The following is a 6,000-nucleotide window of genomic DNA, read 5'->3' on the forward strand; positions in this document are numbered from 1 at the left end:
CTGAATGCCGTGAGAGAGGGAGAGGGTCTGCTGTTCTGGCAGGGGTACCCTGAAACCCTGAGGTTTCTCCCAGGACACACACATCCCTGGCCACCAAACCCACTGGCCCACGGGCCCGGTGCCTCATGAGTTCTTCTCTGTGCAGTTGGGTCAGTTAATGCCCCTGCTCGGAGGACCAAGGCTGTGGGTTGGCTCCCTTGGGGTGGGGCCTCCTGTGGTGAGACATTCTGTTCCTCGACCTTGAACTAAACACAGTGTTGCACATTACAACAGGATGACAAAAAGAGACTGTCCCTCCGTGAAATGGAAAATGCACAGTTCTCCAGCAGAAAGGGTGACTCCTCCTGCAATCCCCTCCTCCTCCCGGTTCCTTCTCACCCCACCTCTATGATCTGTGGGGTATTTCTGGGGCAAGCCCTTATCTGTTGTATCTTCATATTCTGTCTTTGACATGAATGCTAACTTCAATAAAGCAGGTCTTGGCTGGGCACAGTGGCTCATGCCTGCAATCCCAGCACTTTGGGCAGCTGAGGCAAGTAGATCACTTGAGGTCAGGAGTTTGAGACCAGCCTGGCCAACATGGTAAAACCCCATCTCTACTAAAAAAAAAATTAGTTGGGCCTGGTGGTGCATGCCCGTAATCCCAGCTACTTGGGAGGCTGAGGCAGGAGAATCGCATGAACCTGGGAGGCAGAGGTTGCAGTGAGCTGAAATTATGCCACTGCACTCCAGCCTGGGTGACAGTGTGACTCCATCTCAAATAAATAAATAAATAAACAAACAAATAAAAGCAGATCTCTCTCTCTAAACATCACAGAGTGCCTAGAAGAATCAGTGTCTCAGGAAACAGGATAATAAGAAGGCTTTGGGCTGGGTGTGGTGGCTCATGGGCCGGTGCGGTGGCTCACGCCTGTAATCCCAGCACTTTGGGAGGCTGAGGCAGCTGAATCATGAGGTCAGGAGTTCAAGATCAGCCTGGTCATCATAGTGAAACCCCGTCTCTACTAAAAAATACAAAAATTAGCTGGGTGTGGTGGATGAGTTTTAAATTTTATTTTTCTTTCTTTCTTTCTTTTTTTTTTTTTTAAAAGAAGGCTTCAGAGGGTATGAGCTGTGCCTGATTAGCAATGCAACAGGGACAACAGAAACTTTTATTTCAGAGAACAGAAAGTAGCTGCCATGGCTGTTTTGTGAAACCAGGCTCAGTTCTAGGGTGGATTTGAGGACATTATTGGGGTGAGAGTCTTGGGAAGGGACCCATGAACCAGAGGGGCTCTGACTTGAGAGGATCAGAAGGCCATGCTGCTGGAGGGAGAACAGGTCAAGTCAGGGGGCTGGAATCAGAGAGGGGATTCCTGAGGATGAAGGGTGAGGGGATGGCAAATCTATTGTGTGACAGGTCACGGGCACAGAGAAAGGATCTGGAGGCTCTGCTTGGGTGTTTCTACCACCTGAAAATTCGTGTACTCACCAAAGAACTCATCTGTTCCAACACTTGGGACGCCTTCCTGCTTCCTCATTCTGCCCAAGGTGTCACTGTAATGAAGGGCCAGGGTCTCACCAGACACTTCCCAGGCTCCCCAGAGACCAAAGCTCTATTGTGCGCTGTCAGACCCCACCTGCCTACTTGGAATTCCATCCATGGTCTCCTGCCAAGTGCTGCTCCCCACCACGCCCTCATCCCTTGTTCCCTCCCGATTTTCCCTGCAGGTGGCTGTGTGAGGGGAAGAGGACGACTGCTGCATTACTTTGGATGGACTGGCTGTTCCATCATCGGCCACTAAAAATGGCAGCCTCTGTCCGGCGCAGTGGCTCACGTCTGTAATCCCAGCACTTTGGGAGACTGAGGCAGGAGGATCTCTTGAGCCCAAGAGTTTGAGACCAGCCTGAGCAACACAGAGATCCCCATCTCTACAAAAATTTTAAAAAAAGAATGGTGGCTGGGAGCAGTGGCTGACACCTATAATCCCAGCGCTTTGGGAGGCTGAGGAGAGCAGGTTGCTTGACCTCAGGAGTTCAAGACAAGCCTGGGAAACACAGTGAGACCCCACCTCATTTTTTTAAAAAAAGATAAAAATAAATTTGAAAGAATTAACCAGGTGTGCTGGTGTGCGCCTCTAATCCCAGCTACTCAGGAGGCTGAGGCAGAAGGATGACTTGAACCTGGGAAATGGAGGCTGCAGCGAGTTGTGATCATGCCACTTATTGCACTCCAGCCTGGGCAACAAAAAAAGGCAGGCTTTTTTTAACAGAGCCATAATGACACTGTGCCTCCAGAGTAACTATTGACAAAGTGCTAGCAGAATCACCCACCTATAGCATGGATTCAGTCTATCAACAACACTAGTAACAGAAACACAAAGGTTCACATTTTATTTTTTTAGACACAGGGTCTTGCTAGGTAGCCCAGGCTGGCCTTGAGCTCCTGAGCTCAAGTGATCCTCCAGCCCAAGCCTCCCGAGTAGCTGGGATTACAGGTGTGCTCCACCATGCCCAGCTGGGATCATGTTTATTCAGCACATCCTTACTTGGCCTCTGAGACACCACCCTTTCTTGGTTCTTCTTTTACGTCACTGGCTCCTCCTTCCCCATATGTATTTCCAGTTTCTCTTCATTTTCCTGATGTCAAAATACTACAGGGCCCCAGGAGTCAGTCCTTCTCTGCCCTTGCTCACACTCCAGGTGACCTCATCCAGGCTCATGTTTTTAAGATCAATCTCTCTATGCTGACTTATCCTAAATTTGTATCTCCAGGTTTGAATATCCAGCTGCCTACTTAACACCTTGACCTGGGGTCTAGCAGACACTGCTGGCCCAATATCCAAAATTAAACTTTTGTTTTTACCCCAGTCTTGCTCCTTCTGCAGACTTCCCTAGCTCAGTAAATGCTATCTTCACCTTCTCCATGCTCAGACCAAAACCAGAAAAGGACTCTTCCTGGAACTGTTTCGTTTACTCACAATTGACATTTAATATCCCAGCAAGGCTGGACATGGTGGCTCATGCCTGTAATCCCAACACTTTGGGAGGCTGAGGCAGGAGGATCACTTGAGTACAAAAGTTTGAGGCCAGTCTGGGCAACATGGCAAAACCCCGTTTCTACAAAAAATACAAAAGTTAGCTGGGCATGGTGGTGCTTGCATGTACACCCAACCACTTGGGGGGCTGAGGTGGGAGGATCCCCTGAGCCTGGGAGATCGAGGCTGTAGTGAGCTGAGATTGCAGCCACTGTACTCCAACCTGAGTGACAGAGCAAGACCCTGTCTCAAAAAAAAAATCAGCTAACCCTGTTGGCTCTATCTTCAAAATATACCCACCACTGCCCCTGCTGCCACTGATCCTAGCCACTGCAGTCTTGACCACGGCCTACCAGGCCTTGTGTGATCTGGCCCACTGCCACCTCCGTGGCTCCATCTCCTGCCACTGCCTTTTCCCTTGACCCCTGCCACACTGGCCTCAGACACTGCAAGCCCACTCTTGCCTTGAGTGCATTGCTGTCTTCTTGGCCTGGAATTCTCTCCCCCAAACACTCACAAAGCTGGCTCTTCTGTTTCCTTCTGGTCTTTGCTCAGATGTCACCCCTCAGCGAGGCCTCCCCACACTACTCTAAGACAGGTAAGTCTTCCCACACTCCACATTCTAGATTCTCCCTCTTTGCATTTTTTTCATATTACATGTGTATGTGTACATGTACACATTAGTGCACACATATAAAAATAAAATATCACATATTTCTTGGTTTCTTTTTCTTTTTTCCTTTTTTTTTTTTTTTTGAGACAGAGTCTCACTCTGTCACCCAGGCTGGAGTGGAGTGGTGTGATCTCAGCTCATTGCAACTTCCACCTCCCAGATTGAAGCGACTCTCCTGCCTCAGCCTCCCATGTAGCTGGGATTATAGATGTCTGCCACAGTGCCTGGCTAATTTTTGTATTTTTAGCAGAGACGGGGTTTTGCCATATTGGCCAATCTGGTTTTGGACTCCTAATCTCAGGTGATCTGCCCACCTTGGCCTCCCAAAGTGCTAGGATTACAGGTGTGAGCCACCGCGCCTGGCCTTTTTTGGCTTTGTTTTGTTTTGTTTTGTGAGACAGGGTCTTGCGCTCTGGGGCAATCATGGCTCACCGCAGCCTCCATCTCCCAGGCTCAAACCATCCTCCAGCCTCAGCCTCCTGAGTAAATGGAACTACAGGTGTGTGCCAGCATGCCTGGCTAATTTTTAAATTTTTTTTAGAGATGGCGGTCTCACTATATTGCCCAGACTGTTTTTGAATTCCTGGGCTCGAGTGATTCTTTTGCCTTAGTCTCCCAAAGTGCTGGGATTACAGGCATGAGCCACCACGCTTCCTGGCTATTTATTATGTCCCTCTTCTCTCTAGAATATAAAAACTCCACGAGGATGAAGAATTTGCCTGAATTGTTTCCTGCTAGAACCTAGCAGGTAGAATAGTGTCTGGTACATAGTTCCTGTTAAAAGAAAAGCTTCAGCTGAATTAAATTTAAAAGCTGAGCAGGCTGGGTGCTCACAAGGTCAGCATGTCTTGCTGCCAGGATGAAGGTGATTACCTGTCTCAGAGTTGCAGGTAATCTTGGCATTTGTGCCAAATATTGCTGACCAGGATAGGCTTAGCTGTGTACAGCTGGTCCAGCCTCCTCCAGCAACGACCTAGATGTTCATAGCTGCCTACACCTTCCTCCTACCTTATCTTACCTGTCACTGTCCCCAGGGTCCCAGTTCCCCCTCTTCCCCACCCTGCCTCCATTCCTGCCCTCAGATCTCCTTGTCCCTTCTTTCTTGTCTGTTCCCTGCTAGGTGAGACCACCTCTCTTTGTTTCCTCTGGTCAAAGCCTGACTATCTTTCTTTGCCTTTACATGCCGTCACTTCCTTCCTGTTGGGATTAGATTAGAACCCAGGATTTGTGACTATGGTTATAATTTTTTTTTTTTTTTTTGAAATTGGGTCTTTCTCTTGTCATCCAGGTTGGAGTGCAGTTGCATGAACATGGCTCACTGCAGCCTCGACTTCCTGGGGTTAAGTGATCCTCCTGCTTCGGCCTCCCATGTAGCTGGGACCACAGGCATGAACTACTATGCCTGGCTAATTTTTAAATTTTTCTTTTGTAGAGACAGGGTTTCACTTTGTTGCCCAGGCTAAAGTAATCCTCCCACTTCAGCCTCCCAAAGTGCTGGGATTACAGATGTGAGCCACTATGCCCAGTTTGTGGCCTGGATTATAACAGTGATCTCTAGGACGCACAAATGTCATAGAAAAGACTGAAATATAATAATGTAATAACCATTGTGGTCTCTGGGTTCTGGGTGATTGGTAATTTTTTTCCTTTCTGCTTTCTAAACCAGGAAAGTGGCTGTGGAGTGCATCTTGGGGTGGAGCTATTGACTACTGTCGGCCTTGGGGGGACAGGGATGGGGAGGTAGAATGCTCTGTGGCTTCATGCCATGTGTAATTCAGATCCGGGCTTGAATACCAGCTTTGCCTTTGCTCCTTACTCTGTGACCTTGGGGAAATGAGTTAACACTGAGTTTCTAAATTTACTAAATTATGTGGCCTCAGGAAACTAATCTAGCCTCTTTAAGCCTCATGTATTCAACAGCTTTAGTGTCCAGGAAACGTTAAATTAAGTTTATCCTGAAGCTGCCTCCTTACATATTTTAAGTTTGGCCTAAAGGTTTCTCTGTACATCATGAACTGTAGCCTAAATGGTAGTGTAAACAGACTAATCTACTCTTGTGCCAGTCACTGAGTTTTGGCCATCAAATGTGGCCAACTCTTCAAACTGTGTTCAAATAAGGCAAATGTGAAGCTGTAACCAATCCGGCTGTTCCTGTACCTCACTTTCATTTTCTGTTTGTCACTTTCTTTTTTCTGTCTATAAATCTTCTACCACGTGGCTACACTGTAGTCTCTGGGCCTACTCTGGCTCAGGAGACTGCCTGATTGGGGAATCATTCTTTGGTCAGCTTTTTTTTTTTTTTTTTTTTTT

Source organism: Cebus imitator, unplaced genomic scaffold (genome assembly GCF_001604975.1).
Source record: "Cebus imitator isolate Cc_AM_T3 unplaced genomic scaffold, Cebus_imitator-1.0 Scaffold655, whole genome shotgun sequence".
Classification (NCBI taxonomy): domain Eukaryota; kingdom Metazoa; phylum Chordata; class Mammalia; order Primates; family Cebidae; genus Cebus; species Cebus imitator.